This window comes from Bos javanicus, chromosome 6, assembly GCF_032452875.1.
Source record: "Bos javanicus breed banteng chromosome 6, ARS-OSU_banteng_1.0, whole genome shotgun sequence".
In the NCBI taxonomy this organism is placed as follows: domain Eukaryota; kingdom Metazoa; phylum Chordata; class Mammalia; order Artiodactyla; family Bovidae; genus Bos; species Bos javanicus.
In genome coordinates this window covers 66,262,265-66,281,127 of record NC_083873.1, presented here as the reverse complement: position 1 = coordinate 66,281,127, position 18,863 = coordinate 66,262,265, and the positions used below count along the sequence as shown (strand labels likewise).

The 18,863-nt window shown below is 40.8% G+C and overlaps 1 protein-coding gene and 1 non-coding gene across 2 annotated transcripts in view; both read right to left on the bottom strand.

Moving 5' to 3' along the window:
* GABRB1 (gamma-aminobutyric acid type A receptor subunit beta1) overlaps positions 1-18,863 on the bottom strand; it is a 463,967-nt gene that overhangs the window by 91,434 nt on the left and 353,670 nt on the right. The gene's annotated exons all lie outside the window — the stretch shown is intronic.
* Positions 1,637-1,738, bottom strand: LOC133250175 (U6 spliceosomal RNA). Its single transcript, XR_009737279.1, has one exon. It is a non-coding gene; the product is annotated as a U6 spliceosomal RNA (small nuclear RNA).

The following is an 18,863-nucleotide window of genomic DNA, read 5'->3' as shown; positions in this document are numbered from 1 at the left end:
ATGGTGAAGTTAAAAGAGAAAATCAACAATTCATCTTGACTTTTGGTTTGGTTGGATTGAATATTGTTTTGTTGGGGAAACACAATAGACACTCTTGGCCTAAAATGGAAGGATTAGATGAAGATTAGATGAGGGGACTACTTTATTTGACTAGTTTTGGAAATAATCTCATGATTATCTGGTTCATGATTTTCCTATCTGGCACTGTAAATCTGTAGGGCAGTGATCTATAGACATGACTCTTTTCTTGACCATCATAGAACCTTATATCATAGCAACATAGTAAAGTACCTCATCTATTGAGTAAACAAATGACTGCAGAGCCCAGCATAACACTAATTCCTCCAGAGAACTGTTAATTTACAAAAATAATCATAATCTCTAATTTCAATACATTTCCTAAAACACAAAAATGAACTTTTATCTTCTTCCATTTTACTCTATTCATTTATTCAGCACATCATTATTGAAGGAATTCTCTGTGAAAGCCTCTTAGTTGGGCATCTTTTTACTAAAAACTAGTACAGGAGAAATGATCTCTTTTTTCTCTCAAATCGTAGGGAAGTTAACTCTCTACACTGACAAGGATCATGAAATGTTTCAATTCATAAGCTATGAGATGACCATAAACCCAAGGTTGATTTGTTATTTTTACATCATCAGAGTTCATCGCACTCTGAATATATTGAAAAACATGGGATTGTTTTTCTGGATGACATGTATGCTAGTTCAACAGCTTACACTAGAGTCATAATTGGTTATGATTTCAGGTGGCAGCTACTCTAGCACTATATTTTCACTGTGATGTCAAGAAGGCATTAACATTTATTGAGTACTGGTATGTTGTAGACAGTTCTTTACAGCAGCCTCATGAGGTAAGTAGTATTGTCCATATTTCACAGAAGAAGCAAATGGTACAGGGTGGTATACTGACAACCTGTCCAGGTAGCAAATCTGGAACGAAACCCAGTGATGTCAGATTCTTATCCCATGCCTTTTCTACTATGATCCATAGGAGTTGGCCTATAGGGCTTGTGATTTTGTAATAAATTAAGCCCAGATATATTGAAATTATACACAAAAGCTTGAGTTAGTTGAAGAAGTATGGAAAGGGATAGTTAGGGAATTTGGGATTGACAAGTAGACACTGCTATATTTAAAATGGATAACCAACAAAGACCTACTATATAGCACAGGGAACTCTGCTCAATGATATGTGGAAGCCTGGTTGGGAGGGGCATGTGGGGGAGAATGGATGCACGTATACCTATGGCTGAGTCCCTTTGCTGTCCACTTGAAACTATCACAACATTGTTAACTGGCTATGTGAGTGAAAGTCGCTCAGTCATGTCTGACTCTTTGCAACCCATGGATATACAGTCCATGGGATTCTCCAAGCCAGAATATTGGAGTGGTAGCCGTTCCCTTCTCCAGGGGATCTTCCCAACCTGGAGACTGAACCCAGGTCTCCCACATTGCAGGTGGATTCTTTACCAACTGACCCACCAGGGAAGCTCAAGAATAGTGGAGTGGGTAGCCTATCCCTTTTCCAGCAGATCTTCCTGACCCAGGAATCAAACGGGGTCTCCTGCATTGCAGGCAGATTCTTTACCAGTTGAGCTACAAAGGAAGACCCCAAGATATGGAAAACTTCACGAATGTGCCTGTCATCCTTGTGCAGGGGATAATCTTCTCTGTATTGTTCCAATTTTAGTATATGTGCTGCTGAAGCTAGCACAAAAGTAAAACACAGTAATATAAAAAAGTTTTTAAAAAGAAATATATATTGAAAACCCTATCTTTAAAAGACTTATATATATATACTCATGCCTTAAAAACCTCATTTATATATATATATATCAGAGAAGGCAATGGCACCCCACTCCAGTACTCTTGCTTGGAAAATCCCATGGACGGAGGAGCCTGTTAGGCTGCAATCCATGGGGTCGATAAGAGTCGGACAGGACTGAGAGACTTCACTTTCACGCATTGGAGAAGGAAATGGCAACCCACTCCAGTGTTCTTGCCTGGAGAATCCCAGGGATGGGGGAGCCTGGTGGGCTGCCGCCTATGGGGTCGCACAGAGTCGGACACGACTGAAGTGACTTAGCATAGCGCATATATATATATATATATGTACCTGTGTGTGTGTGTGTGTGTGTGTGTGTGTGTGTGTATGTGCTTGCTAAGTTGCTTCAGTCACGTCCGACTCTTTGTGATCCTACGGACTGTAGCCCACCAGGCGCCTCTCTCCTTGGGATTCTCCAGGCAAGAGTACTGAAGTAAGTTGCCACTTCCTTCTGCCCCAGGGATCAAACCTGGGTCTTTTGTGTCTCCTGCATTGGCAGGCGAGTTCTTTATCACCACCACCTGGGAAGCTCATATATATATATGTAATTTAATCTAGATTACATAATGTATATATGTAATCTAAGCCCAAGAGGGAAACATTTTAAGTGAAAACCTAAGAACTGATGTAAAGTAATAAATGAAATATATTTTTTCAAGCATTAAGTTAGGTGAGACCAATGAAGCATATTGTAGTCATCTTGCAAAAGAGTTTCTTATATTCTGAAAAGCGTAGTTTATTATATTCCATCCTCAGCATTTTCATGGACACAAGGTCAGGAGTATTTCTAAAGTTGACAGACAACTTACAGAAGCAAAGATCACTACATATGAGAGGATTATAAGACGTGTGTATTTGTGTAAACGTATTCTGACATATCTCATAATTCCAATGAGAGAAATATATCACAAAGACTGAACTGTCTGAGAGTATCAGAACTGGGATTAAAAATCCACCCTCTGCTCTATTCCGCTTTGAACTTGACTAGAAGTTTGTGCAGTGTTCCTAAGGAGACAAAGCCATATGTACCATATAAATATATATATTTTTAGATTAGAGTTTGTTGAACCTGGATTTTACTTTATTTCCTTTCTTTGGCTTCTGCAGCTCTACACTGCATAGTTTTCCTCATATTTTTCTGGCTGTTCCTTTCTTGTCTCCTTTCTGTTCGCATCTTATTCTACCCAGTCATTAAATATTGTAGTTTCTCAGGCCTCCTAAGTTTTCATTCCTTACTCTGCATCAACTCCTCATGGAAATTCACATATGCCTATAGTTACAATTATCAAAATATTCAAGTGATTCACAAATTTATATCTTCAGGGTAGAGCTCTGTGTGTGCTCCAGACCTGTATCATACATCAAGAAATAATAATTAAACTTGTGATTTCTTCCTTGCCCTCCACTCAGAATCTAAAGGCCTCCCAGATGGGAAGAATCTGCCTGCAATGCAGGAGCTGCAGGAGACGCATGTTCGATCCCTGGGTTGGGAAGATCTCCTGGAGGAGGGCATGGTAACCCACTCCAGTATTCTTGCTTGGAGAATCCCCATGGACAGAAGAGCCTGGTGGGCTATAGTACATAGGGCTGCAAAAAGTCGGACATGACTGAAGCAACTGAGCACTCACGCACATGCACAGAACCTAAAACATTCTCATTCTTCTCATTTTGGGTGAATGACATCCTCATTTATGTACTAATCCAAGCAAAAATCCTTGGGAATCATAAGGGTAATTTTTCATTCCTCTCTTTCTCATTCATATTGACTCTTTCACTAAATCCCATCTGTTTTTCCTTCTAATTCTCCCTTGCATCCATCTACTCTTTTCCACTTCTATCCTGATCCAAGCTAGCATCTTTCTCTCCTTGATCCATTCTGATAGTCTTCAAAACGGTATACTTCCTTTCTCTACCTGCATCAGTCTGTTCTCAATACTACAGCTAGAGTGATTCTCAAACACAAATCTTACCATGTCAGCCCTCCTTCCCCCAGGTCAAAAATCCACCAGTGATCCACTGTTCCTAGGATAAAGATAAAACTTGTGTTTTTTTTTTTTTTTTTAATATAAGAGCCTCCAAAGTAAGTCCTCTATCTACATTTCCAGCTTCCACTCATACCGTGGTCTTTTTTCTTTTGCTGCTACAGCCACATTAAATGTACTTCTGGGCACCATGTTTGCCAGCATTCCTCCTGCTACAGAGTCTTGAATATGACACTGGGATCCAACCAGTGTCTCCTGCATTGGCAGGTGGATTTTTTACCATTGAGCCACCAAGGAAACCCTTGTTATTTCTTTACTCAGCCTATAAACAATAGACACATCCTCAAGGAAACTCTCTTGACCTTCATAAGTCCATCCCCCCTCATTGCCCTCTAATAACACAAAGTTATCACTAGTGCATAGGCATTTACCAAACACAGAGATAAAAGTAACTATTGTTCTCTCCCTCCCTTGCCTAGATGCTCCATTAGAGAGGGTAGGGACCCTCTTTACTTTTGCTCACCACGAACGTAAGAGATGTGGGTTTGATCCCTGGGTTAGGAAGATCCCCTCGAGAAGGGCATGGCAACCCACTCCAGTCTTATTACCTGGAGAATCCTATAGAGAAGCCTGGTGGGCTACAGTCCACAGGGTCACAAAAAGTTGGACACGACTGAAGCCATTTAGCAGGCATGCATTATCTAGCACAGTGCTGGGTACCACCCAGGCTGCAATGTACTTGCTGAATGGATTACTGAAATGATTTCCTAGCTAACCAAACATTTCTGATTGTTTGATACCAACTCTAGAAACTGTGTATGTTTCTAAGAGAAGATATTCAATTGTTCAGAGAAGGAAGGAAGTCATGTACATTGGTAAGATCAGATGTACATTTTATTAATGTAGATAAAAGCTTAACCAGGCACTGAAAGACTATATACATACTGAGGGTTACACTTATGAGAATGCTGAGTAACAGGAGCAGGTTGGAGATACCCTACTGACACTTAAGAAGATTTTAAGAATTTTTCAGTCCAACCATGAAAATTAACACTTATGCTCATGTTCACTGCTGAGTTCAAAGACGTGGAGGCCTGAAGCAGATCAGTAAGTTAGTTTTTAACCAGGTTATATAAGATTCTCCGTATGTGAGTTCCCCCCTCCCCAACCCAAATTATTTACAATTATCCTTTAGTATTCTCTCGATCCTCAGGGTGTTTTCAGTGAAAAAGCAGAAAGCCAACTTGTAGTACCGTAACAATATAAAAACTGTATAGTACTCTAACCATATAATACTAGACAGTGGCACCTGAGTATGGTAAAAGTGTAGGTCTCCCTTTACACTCAGGTTCATCTCTTTTCTCATGTTGCACTACTGTTGACCTGCCCGAGAGTAGACAGCAGGAGGCAGAAATCAGGAGCACTCTGTTGTGAACTGGATGGCCTGATTAACCAGTTGCAGAGCTCTGGAGGCTTAGTCAGTTCAGTTCAGTCACTCAGCTGTGTCCAACTCTTTGTGACCCTATGGACTGCAACACGCCAGGCTTCCTGTTCGTCACCAACTCCTGGATTTTGCTCAGACTTAATTTACAATAGAGTTGGTGATGTCACCCAATCATCTCATCCTCTGTTGTCCCTTTCTCCTCCTGCCTTCAATCTTTCCCAGCATCAGGGTCTTTTCCAATGAGTTGGCTCTTCACATAGGTGGGCAAAGGATTGGAGCTTCGGCATCAGTCCTTCAAATGAATATTCAGGGTCGATTTCCTTTAGGATTGACTGGTTGGATCTCCTTGCTACCCAAGGAACTCCCAAGAGTCTTCCCCAACCCCACAGTTCAAAAGCATCAATTCATGGGTGCTCAGCTTTCTTTATGGTCCAACTCTCACGTCCATATATGGCTACTAGAAAATCAGCTTTGATAGACGAAACTTTGTCAGCAAAGTAATGTCTCTGCTTTTTAACATGCTGTCTAGGTTGGTTGTAGCTTTTCTTCCAAGGAACAAGCACCTTTTAATTTCATGGCTGCAGTCACCATCTGCAGTGATTTTGGAGCCCAAGAAAATAAAATCTATCACTCTTTCCATTGTTTCCCCATCTATTTGCCATAAAGTGATGGGACTGGATGCCATGATCTTAGTTTTTTGAATGTTGAGTTTTAAGCCAGCGTTTTTACTCTCCTCTTTCACTTTCATCAAGTGGTTCTTTAGTTCCTCTTTGCTTTCTTTCATAAGAGTGGTGTCATCCGCATATCTGAGGTTCTGATATTTCTCCTGGCAATCTTGCTTCCATCTTGTGCTTCATCCAGTCCAGCATTTCACATGATGTACTCTGCATACAAATTAAATAAGCAGTGTGACAGTATACAGCCTTTCCCAATTTGAACCCAGTCCATTGTTCCATGTCTGGTTCTAACTGTTGCTTCTTGATCTGCATGCAGATTTCTCAGGAGGCAGATAAGGTGGTCTGGTATTCCCATCTTTTGAAGAATTTTCCACAGTTTGTTGTGATCCACACAGTCAAAGGCTTTAATGTAGTCAATGAAGCACAAATAAATGTTTTTCTGGAATTCTCTTGCTTTTTCTATGATCCAACAGATGTTAGCAACTTGATCTCTGGTTCCTCTGCCTTTTCTAAATCCAGCTTGAACTTCTGGAAGTTCTGAGTTCAGATACTGTTGAAGCCAGGCTTGGAGAATTTTGAGCATTACTTTGCTAGCGTATGAGATGAGTGCAATTGGGCGGTAGTCTGAAAATTCTTTGGCATTGCTTTTCTTTAGGACTACAATGAAAACTGACCTTTTCCAGTCCTGTGGCCACTGCTGAGTTTTCCAAATTTGCTGGCATATTGAGTGCAGCACTTTCACAGCAACATCTTTTAGAATTTTAAATAGCTCAGCTGGAATTCCATCACCTCCACTAACTTGGTTCATAGAGATGTTTCCTAAGGCCCACTTGACTTAACACTCCAGGATGTTTGGCTCTAGGTGAGTGATCACACTATCATATAATCTGGGTCATTAAGATCTTTTTTGTATAGTTCTTCTGTGTATTCTGGGCTTCTCTTGTGGCTCAGCTGGTAAAGAATCTGCCTGCAATGAGGGAGACCTGGGTTGGATCCCTGGGTTGAGAAGATCTCCTGGAGAAGGGAAAGGCCACACACTCCAGTATTCTGGCCTGGAGAATCCCATTGACTGTGCAATCCATGGGGTCGCAAAGAGTCAGACATGACTGAGAGACTTTCATTTTCTGTGTATTCTTGCCACCTCTTCTTAAGATCTTCTGCTTCTGTTAGGTCCATACCACTTTTGTCCTTTATTGTGCCCATCTTTGCATGAAATGTTCCCTGGTATCTCAAATTTTCTTGAAGAGATCTCTAGTCTTTCCCATTGTATTGTTTTCCTCTATTTCTTTGTATTGATCACTGAGGAAGGCTTTCTTATCTCTCTTTGCTATTCTTTGAAAATCTGCATTCAGATGCACATATCCTTCCTTTTCTCGTTTGCCTTTCACTTCTCTTCTTTGCTCAGCTATTTGTAATGCCTCTTCAGACAACCATTTTACCTTTATGCATTTCTTTTTCTTAGAGTTGGTTTTGATTACAGCCTCCTGTAAAATGTTTTGAACCTCTGTCCATAGTTCTTCAGGCACTCTATCAGATTTAATCCCTTGAATCTATTTGTCACTTCCACTGTATAACCAATCGTAAAAGATTTGATTTAGGTCATACCTGAATGGTTTTCTCTACTTTCTTTAAATCTGATTTTTGCAATAAGGAATTCATGATCTGAGCCACAGTCAGCTTCTGGTCTTGTTTTTGCTGACTGTATAGAGCTTCTCTATCTTTGGCTGCAAAGAATATAATCAATCTGATTTCAGTGTTGACCATCTGGTGATGTCCATGTGTAGAGTCGTCTCCTGTGTTGTTGGAACAGGGTGTTTACTATGACCAGTGCGTTCTCTCCGTAAAGTGTTGTTAGCCTTCACCCTGCTTCATTTTGTACTCCAAGGCCAAACTTGCCTGTTACTCCAGGTATCTCTTGACTTTCTACTTTTGCATTCCAGTCTCCTATGATGAAAAGGACATCTTTTGGGGGTGTTCATTCTAGAAGGTTGTTTAAGTCTTCATAGAACTTCAGTTTCTTCAGCATTACTGGTCAGGGCATAGACTTGGATTACTGTGATATTGAATGGTTTGGAAATGAACAGAGATCATTCTGTCGTTTTTGAGATTGCACTCAAGCACCGCATCTTGCACTCTTTTGTTGACTATGAGGGCTACTCCATTTCTTCTAAGGGAGTCTTGCCCATAGTAGTAGACATAATGGTCATCTGAATTCCATTCACCCATTTTGGTCCATTTTAGTTCACTGATTCCTAAAATGTTGATGTTCAGCCTTGCTGACTCCTGCTTGACCACTTCCAATTTACCTTGATTCATGGACCTAACATTCCAGGTTCCTATGCAATATTGTTCTTTATAGCATTGGACTTTACTTCCATCACCAGTCACATCCAGAACTGGGTATTGTTTTTGCTTTGGCTCAGCCTCTTCATTCTTTTTGGAGGTATTTCTCCACTCTTCTCCCATTGCATAGTAGACACACACTGACCTGGGGAATTCATCTTTCAGAGTCATATCTTTTTTCCTTTTCGTATGGTTTTTGGGATTCTCAAGGCAAGAATACTGAAGTGGTTTTTCATTCCCTTCTTCGGTGGACCATGTTTTGTCAGAACTTTCCACCGTGACCCATCTGTCTTGGTTGGCCCCACATGGCATAACTCATAGTTTCATTGAATTAGACAAGGCTGTGATCCATGTAATCAGTTTGGTTAGTTTTCTGTAATTGTGGTTTTCATTCTGCCCTCTGATGAAGAAGGATAAGAGGCTCATGGAAGCTTCCTGATGGGAGGGACTGGCTGCAGGAGAATCTGGTTCTTGCTCTGATGAGTGAGACCATGCTCAGTAAATCTTTAATTCAATTTTCTATTGATGGTTGGTGCTCTGTTGCTTTCTTGTAGTTTTACTTGAGGGCAAACTATGGTAGGGGTAATGGTGGTAATGGCGACCTCCTTCAAAAGGACTTATGCCAGCATGCTGTGGCTCCAAGGACTATTGTATTCAGTGCCCCTGATCCCAAGGCAGGGCACTGTCAACCCATGCCTCTACTGGAGACTCCAGGACATTCACAGGCAAGTCTGGTTCAGTCTTTTGTGGGTCACTGCTCCTTTCTCCTGTGTCCTGGTGTGCCCTCCAAGAATCTGTTTCCCTAATCCTTTGGAAGTCCTGTAATCAAATCCCACTGGCCTTCAAAGTCAAATTCCCTGGGGGTTCTCAGTCCCTTTGTTGAATCCCCAGGTTGGGAAATCTGTTGTGAGCCCTAGAACTTTCGCAATAGTATGAGAATTTCTTTGGTAGAATTGTTCTCCAGTTTGGGGGTCGTCTGCTTAGTGGCTTTGTGGTGGGACTAATGGTGACCTCCTCCAAGAGGACTTATATCACATGGCATGGCTCCCAGGTCTGCTGCAGCCAGAGCCCCTGTCCCCACAGCAGGCAACTGCTGACCCATGCCTCCGCAGGAGACACACAAGCACTCAAAGGCAGGTCTGGCTCAGTCTCTTGTGGGGTTCGTGGTGCACACAAGGTTTTCTTTGAGTTCTCTGAGTGTCTCTGGAAGGTATGGGTTCAATTCTAAACACTATTTTGCCCCTCCTACTGTCTTGTTGGGGCTTCTCCTTTGTCCTTGCATGTCAGATATCTTTTTTGGATGGGAAGGAAATGGCAACCCATTCCAGTATTCTTGCCTGGAAAATCCCATGGACGGAGGAGTCTGGTAGGCTCCTCCGTCCATGGGGGTCACAAAGAGTCAGACAAGACTGAGCGACTTCTTTCCTTTCCTTTCCAACATTCTCCTGTTAATGGTTGTTTAGTGGTTAGCTGCAATTTTGGAGTTCTCACAGGAGAAGATGAGCACATGTCTTTCTACTCTGCCATCTTTTTTAGGTCAACTGAATCTCTGCAGAAACATTTTGGAAATGAAGCATGTGAATCTCCTAAACCTATTTAGAAATGGAGAAGCCCTCACATTTTTTGACAGCTCACACTGGGTATTACCCTTTGGTGTCTCAAATCCCAAATTAGAGGATTGTGTTAATGATTCTAGGGGCCCTTAGTTAACCTTCAAATTCCCTGATTCTTCACCAAGGATTTTATTTTATTATTTTTTTAAATTTATGCCTCACACTGCCAAACAAAGTGCTTTTGTGATATAATCTAAAGCAACAACCCCTACAAGACTGAGACTCTGTATTATGTAGAGGTGAAAAACACTAGCTTTTGAATCAGAAAGACCTGGGTTCAAAACCTTTGGCATTAATGAGCTGTGTAATTTTAAGCACGTTACTTTAAAGCTTATGACTCTTTGTTACTATATCTAGAAGCTAGTGATGCTTCTTTCTTCATGGAGACATTGTGAGGATAATATTAAATACGTAATACAGGTGAAACACAATACTTGGTACAGAGCTGGCCTACAATGAAGCACTGATGTAATTACAACTTTTATTTAAAAGAGATAGTGTTCATGGCTCCTCTGACCCTTTGTTTGCTCTCCAGTAAGACAGACTTCGTTTTCTGGTATCCATGAGTTGCGTCAGGCTGCAAATTTCTGAGCCTCATTTTGCAACCAAAGTCTATCAGTCATTCTCAGCCATTCTCTGAATCAGAGCAGCTGACAGAATCTTCAGTGAGGTCATTATTTTTAGCTTTGGAACCATTAGAAAGCTGCAGGGGATTTTTCACGGCATTCAACAAATTAGCAAAGGTCATCAAAACAAACCCACTTACTGAATTCATTGGCTCGAAATCCTATCAAACCAGTGCTGTTGTATTAAATTAAAGCACTTTCTACTTGCAGTATCTCCATAAAAAAGTGAAGCTAAATTATGTTTAGATTGGCTCTATTGTTGCTACATTTTAAGGTCACAAATTTTGATGGCAAGTCAACTCATCTCCTATCTGTAACCCCCTCACCATGTGATCATGTGATTCTTTCAGTCTAAAATTTCCTCACTTTTCCTCTCTGTCTGTCCAAGTCTGAAGTCCCATTTCCTTTAGTAAGTCATTCCTAAATTACTTAATCCCTGGGCTCTGGTCTTCTTTGCTCTTGACCCAGAACAGGACATTTATATACGTGTGTGTGTGTGTGTGTGTGTGTATGATATATTATAATGTAATAAATATATTATATATCTTTTTCTAAGTGTGGTTTTGACTTTATTTGGCTCTGTACAAGGCATTAAACATAATTCATCTCTTGCATTTTCAAAGATGCTCTTAATGATACTAAACTCTTCTTGGTTGATTAGCTCGTGAAGCATCCACAAACCAGCATGACAGACTAAACACACCAATGGCTTTTGACAAATAGTATATATACCATAAGCTCTCTGCTTTCCATATCACATAAATAATGTTTTGGAAGAAATACTACGGAATCAGGTAATTGATCCATTTTTTCTACATGCCGTAAACAATGCCTTTGAATCAAGCCACACCACGCTGCTGGATCCTTTAGCAGCATCATTTTAGATGTAATAGAATTGCCTTACTGAGTTGTACTTTGTTGTTATGCCAGCAGACCACACTGATGGATTGCATAAGAAAGAACTAGATAAATCTCTGAGCCCCTGTTTTGAATATCTACTGGAGAAATACTACAGAATAGTAAATTAGGTTTGGTTTTATGGACAATTTGAAATTTATAAGTTGATTGTGTTTCCTTGCTTTGGCCATTAAAAACCTTACTGATAAATTTGAGGTTCATTTCTCTCAACTGTATGCTCCACCTTAGTAACAAGTTTTGCTTTATTATTTTTCCACCTATAGTTTCTCTTTGTCCTGGTCACCACAGCTGTTTACTACAATCCTTTTACACCAAAACTATGTTTTGTTAAGTGTCTCATATCTTTAGTAGAATAGGAGATTAAAAATATATTCTTGATCTGTTCCTCTAGGGAATTATAGCAATTATAAATTACAGATCATTATTTCTCAATTATTTTCTGACTTATATTTTTCTTTCATTGTTTTATGTCTCCATAATTTGGTTTTAATCCAGATTATATTCTTAAAATTTTTCTATGTTCCCTCCACACACTGGCAGCATAGCATATGCTCATTGAATCTTTAAATCAGACTTCCAGATAAAGGTCTGCTTCTAGGTAACTAGCTGTGTGATCTTGACCTTAATGTCGTTGAGACTTGAAGAATTTCATTCTCCTCAACTGTATCTGGCAGAATTGGCCTGAAATAATCTTCAATGACCTCTTCTAGTCCTAAGATTCTGTCACAATTGCGTGAATTCTTAAAAAAACATTCTTGACACAAGATATTTAAAGACAGATCTGACTTAGTAAACTACTCACAGATATGAATATGACCAAGTGACCTATTTATTGCAGAAGATGTCCATAAAGAGAAGGGCTCTGTGTAAGGGAGATTTACTCGCTTTTTCATTAACAAAGAAGAGGACACTTCCAGACACTTTGGTTCAGAATTTAAGCTGGAAGAATAATTACAAATGGGTAATAAAAATGATTTAGAAGGCCTGCTGCTGCTGCTAAGTCGCTTCAGTCGTGTCCGACTCTGTGCAACCCCATGGACAGCAGCCCACCAGGCTCCCCCGTCCCTGGGATTCTCCAGGCAAGAACACTGGAGTGGGTTGCCATTTCCTTCTCCAATGCATGAAAGTGAAAACTGAAAGTGAAGTCGCTCAGTCGTGTCCGACCCTCAGCGACCCCATGGACTGCAGCCTGCCAGGCTCCTCCATCCATGGGATTTTCCTAGGTCTTTTTAATTCTGTAGTTTCATACCTAGAAAGTGCAGATTCCACTTCTTTTAGTAGAAAAGAGGCTGGGGGATGTTGCAGAGGGATCCTAAATGGAGACCTAGTTTCAAGTCCAACACCAGTCATTAATCAAAGAAACAATGGATTGCCTGACTCTGTGTCCTTGATTTTTCAGTAAGGAAAAGAGAAAAATTATCTGCCCATACCTGCAAGATGATTTGTGAGGGTCAAGCAAGACAGTGCTAGATAACCCCATTCAATAAGTACAAAATGCTATATACATTTGTATGTGTGTGCATGGCCATGAGTCAAGAGATGACCTCTGATGACTCTGTATTTTTGGATTGCTTTTATGACTAAATTGGATGATTTTGCAAAGTTGGTGGTTAAGATGGCTGAGCCAATCTCAGATTCTTGGTGTTTCCCAAATTTGTGAATGACTCAACAACATATAAATCTCCCTGCTTCCCAATGCAACTTCACTGGAATTGAGGACAAAGTCTTATCAAGATATAAACACCACAAAGTCTGGGTCCATGTTTATTTTGTTCACTGGACATAAAAGATCAAGTCAAATATTTGTTGATTACATGAAGGGGAAGCTGGATGAATGATGAGGTACCCTCCATGGCTGTGTGTCTTGCTTCTTTCCTATGTCAATTAGGGCACAGGATTCTAGCTTGTGTTTCAGAAAACTTATACATCGTGAGACATAGAATTCTGAGATCACTTCAAAATGCCAGTATCTGTTCATTTGTTGTCAACTTGACATCACAACACCAAGTATCATAGAAGAGAAGCTAGAACAATTTCCCCAGAATCTTCTTATCCAGGTTCAGATCAGATCAGATCAGTTGCTCAGTCGTGTCCGACTCTTTGGGACCCCATGGATCGCAGCACACCAGGCCTCCCTGTCCATCACCAACTCCCAGAGTTCACTGAGACTCACGTCCATCAAGTCGGTGATGCCATCCAGCCATCTCATCCTCTGTTGTCCCCTTCTCCTCCTGCCCCCAATCCCTCCCAGCATCAGAGTCTTTTCCAATGAGTCAACTCTTCGCATCAGGTGGCCAAAGTACTGGAGTTTCAGCTTTAGCATCATTCCTTCCAAAGAAATCCCAGGGCTGATCTCCTTCAGAATGGACTGGTTGGATCTCCTTGCAGTCCAAGGGACTCTTAAGAGTCTTCTCCAACACCACAGTTCAAAAGCATCAATTTTTCAGTGCTCAGCCTTCTTGACAGTCCAACTGTCACATCCATACATGACCACTGGAAAAACCATAGCCTTGACTAGGCGGACCTTTGTTGGCAAAGTAATGTCTCTGCTTTTGAATATGCTATCTAGGTTGGTCATAACTTTCCTTCCAAGGAGTAAGCGTCTTTTCATTTCATGGCTGCAGTCACCATCTGTAGTGATTTTGGAGCCCAGAAAAATAAAGTCTGACGCTGTTTCCCCATCTATTTCCCATGAAGTGGTGGGACCGGATGCCATGATCTTTGTTTTCTGAATGTTGAGCTTTAAGCCAACTTTTTCACTCTCCACTTTCACTTTCATCAAGAGGCTTTTGAGTTCCTCTTCACTTTCTGCCATAAGGGTGGTGTCATCTGCATATCTGAGGTGATTGATATTTCTCCCGGCAATCTTGATTCCAGCTTGTGTTTCTTCCAGTCCAGCATTTCTCATGGTGTACTCTGCATGGAAGTTAAATAAACAGGGTGACAATATACAGCCTTGACGTACTCCTTTTCCTATTTGGATGTTCCATGTACAGTTTGTACATGTTTGTTGTTCCATGTACAGTTCTAACTGTTGCTTCCTGACCTGCATACAAATTTCTCAAGAGGCACATCAGGTGGTCTGGGATTCCCATCTCTTTCAGAATTTTCCACAGTTTATTGTGATCCACACAGTCAAAGGCTTTGGCATAGTCAATAAAGCAGAAATAGATGTTTTTCTGCAACTCTCTTGCTTTTTCCATGATCCAGTGGATGTTGGCAATTTGATCTCTGGTTCCTCTGCCTTTTCTAAAACCAGCCTGCACATCAGGAAGTTCATGGTTCACATATTGCTGAAGCCTGGCTTGGAGAATTTTGAGCATTACTTTGCTAGCATGTGAGATCAGTGCAATTGTGCAGTAGTTTGAGCATTCTTTGGCATTGCCTTTCTTTGGGATTGGAATGAAAACTGACCTTTTCCAGTCCTCTGGCCACTGCTAAGTTTTTCAAATTTGCTGGCATATTGAGTGCAGCACTTTTGCAGCATCGTCTTTCAGGATTTGGAATAGCTCAACTGGAATTCTATCACCTCCACTAGCTTTGTTTGTAGTGATGCTTTCTAAGGCCCACTTGACTTCACATTCCAGGATGTCTGGCTCTAGGTGAGTGATCACACCATCATGATTATCTGGGTCGTGAAGCTCTTTTTTTATACAGTTCTTCTGTGTATTCTTGCCATCTCTTCTTAATATCTTCTGCTTCTGTTAGGTCCATACCATTTCTGTCCTTGAGTTTACCAAAGAGAGGCATTCATGTCAGCATTGGAAGACGGAGGAGAGACCATTATTTTCTGGGGAGAATTGCTGCTAGATTCATGGGTGGATGCAAGATTCAGTGACTTGCTGGGGAGCTCTTGAGTACTTCTACCTTGATAAAGAGTCAGAGATAATTGGTGGGGTCTTCCTGGGGATCCTTAGTCTTGCAACACCTTCTTCTGCTTGGGTGCTTCAGGCTGAAATTGCTGCAGTTGATTTCTTTCACCTTGGCTCACCAGCTTTTCCAGTCTTCATGTATGCTCTTAGTTCTTTATGTTAAAACCTACATTATCTTGAATACATCAAATAGCTCTTCTGTTTTCTTGATAGAAACTTGACTTGAAATAGAATCTCAAATGTTAAATTTGAGCATGGTGGCTCAGACGGTAAAGTGGTAAAGCCTACAATGCAGAAGACCCGGGTTCAATCCCTGGGTTGGGAAGATCTCCTGGAGAAGGAAATGGCAGCTCACTCCAGTATTCTTGCCTGGAAAATCCCATGGACAGAAGAGCCTGGTAGGCTACAGTCCATGGGATTGTCCCAAAGAGTAGGAAACGACTGAGCGACTTCACTTTCACTTTCAAGCTTCAACTAAATGCATTTATATACTTGGTTAGCACCTTGGGGGAAAACCATGAGTTTTTTTTTTTTTTTTTTTTTAACAAGCCATCTAGGTATTATTTGGGCTTTCCAGGTGGCTCTAGTGGTAAAGAATCCAGCTGCCAATGGAGGACATGTAAGAGATGTGGATTCAATCCCTGGGTGGGGAAGATCCTCTGGAGTAGGAAGTGGCAATCCACTCCAGTATTCTTGCCTGGAAAAAGCCCATGGACATAGGAGCCTGGCAGGCTATAATAGTCCATGGGGCCGCAAAGAGTCGGACGTGACTGAGCAACAGAGTACTAGGCATTATTTAGTAAACGATTGCTCTTCAACATTCAGCAATACATTTGAGGCCTAAGAAAGTTGATAAAGTTTTCAAAAGTGTCTTATTTTGCTCTCTTAGAAGAACTCGGTTCGAAAGGGCACAATTTCCTAGAGTGAAAAGAACAGATTCTCAACTCATATTGTCCATAATTTAGTCTGGTCTCAGTTGCTTTTTAACCCTGCATATTTGGCAAATTCATTTAACTTCTCCTGGGCTTGGTGACTGTATCACCATGACGGGAGTCATGACATCTGTCTTATATTTCTTGAGACCCCTTGAGAATGGCATTCAGGCATCTGTACAAATGCTTCTTTAGGAATGTAGTCTTTGGGGGACTCAAATGAAAATGTATGAAAGCATTGTGTATATATGTTATTATTCTCTAGAACCACATTCACATACTAGTTAAATGCAAATAATAATGGAGATTGATAAAAGTTCAATAAAAGTAACTTCTAGAGAACTAAAGCATTTCTACTATGCCTGAGTGTAAATATGGCAATCATATGCACACCCACCTCTGGGAGACTTAACCCAACGTGGCTGTCAACAAACAGGGCAGTGACTGAGACAGGGTGTCATACTGTGGGGCTGAGAATCCATGGAAAAACTGAGAAAATATGTATTGCTTCAGCATAGGATGGTTTTCAGACCCCATAGAGTGGAGGTGCAAACTGCTCTCCACTCAGAAGGTCACTGCTGTAGTCATACTTGATCTTGAGTATTGGGAAGGAATACATCAAATCAGTTTCCCAAAACCAACGAGATAACTTTTAATTTTCCATCCTTACTGGCAATTATGCTATCCTGAAGTTATTGAATGATCATGGTTAGGATTTCACACATGTGATTTATTAAAAGTGGACCCAGTTAATTCATTGCAATGAGGCAAGACAGGGCAATGGACAAGAGCCAGGGGAAGACAGGAGCCCATGGTTGGTAATGGCTGAGAGTCTGTTGGCATTGAACAGATCTTTCAACAGCTGTGCCTAAGAAATATAGATACACTCTGGCTTATTTTTCTTTGTGCTAACATTATTGGATTTGTATAACTCCTGATCCACAAACAGCATGTGTATATGTCTGTCTCTCTTCACATGCCTCTCCATCCCTCCACCCCATCTTTCTCTTCTTCAGCATACTTGTCACAGCATATCATACTCCTGCATTATATTTTACATCAGTGACTTTGTTTTGATTTTTTCCCCATCCTTCTATAATCTACTGTAAGGTACATCTGGAGAGAGACTTTGTTCTGCCTGGGATAGTTAATGATGCAAGTGTGTGAGTGAATAAACATTTGAATTATTAACCTAGTTTTTTTGATGTTCTGCTTGATTCCTCAAACATTTAGGTAAAGACTGTTAAACTAACAAAAAGACATTTTTGGAAAGTTTACCAGTGGTTGGGCCACCCCTTTATTCGCTTAAGGAAATGGAGACTCTACCTATTGTTGTACAGCGGCCACAGTTTTTCAAATGCAACAGATAATGGAGATTTCCTTCCTGAGAATTAGGGAGAGGAACTGTGGGCCAAATTCTTTGCCACATCACTTCCTTGTCTGTAAAGCAGGCTGATAAATTGTCTGTATGGTGCTCCATAGTTCACACAAAAGAATGTTCAAAAATATTCTATTTAGCAATGAGGTGCACAGGAGTATGCTGAAACCAGTAGCTGTGTTTAAACTGCCAATGTTAGGGAGAGAGAGGTGCCCACAGAGTCTTTTCAAGTGATCCCAACTTAATCTAAAAGGAATTGAGTCATTGGACTATGAATCTGACGAAAAATGTACTGGACTTTGATGCTAAGTTAGAATAGCAACAGAATGCTGCTGGTGAATGATCTAGTTTCTATTAATAATTGAAAACTCCCAAGAATGGCATTCATGCATTTATACAAATGCTACTTTAGGAATGAGCCTTGGGGGACTATGATATAGTCTGCTTGCCATCCCAGAAGTATTGACAGTGTCAGGAATGGTATGTGAACAATAAACACTTGGCTATGATGAAAGAATCAGAAACCTCTAGGAACCTAGAAAGAGACAAATAGAGCCAACAAGAGTGAGACAAGCAGTTGCTCCTGGCACTCTGTCATCAATCAGCTCAAGAGGAGAGGAGAAGAGAGCTTTGATTGGCTAGTGATGTACAAAATCAGCTTTTAAGGTGAAAACCAAGAGATGGGAGAAAATGGTTGGAAATGAAGAAGGGAAAGTGATGATGACTTTGACAACAGTGACAACAGAGTGATGATAAATGTGACAAAACTGAAGAAAAGAGTCTTTACAACTGATACAAAAGTTGGAGCAGCTCAGAATTCTCTGAGAGCAAATAGCTGATTGCTCTGTACTTTGATGATGGTTGTGACTCCTATTTATTGAGTAGTAAAACTATGCTAAGCACTGTACCAAGCACGTTACAAGTAAGGTCACATTCTCTTCTCCTATCCTTCTTTACATCCACTGCATTTAGATTTTCACTCCCAGCCCTTCATGTTGCCAAACACAATAGTCCATTCTCAGTTCTTAGTTAGCTTGTTTTATCATGTGTATTTGACTCTGATGATCACCTCTTTTTTTCTAGAATGCTTTTTACTTCGATTCCTGAACACTCTTCTCTCTTAGGCTTCCTCCTGCCTCATTGATCACCCCTTTTAGGCTCCTTTAGTGATGTGATTCTCCCACTTACTAGATGTGAACATGGACCAATGAGGTAATGCCACTGTGATT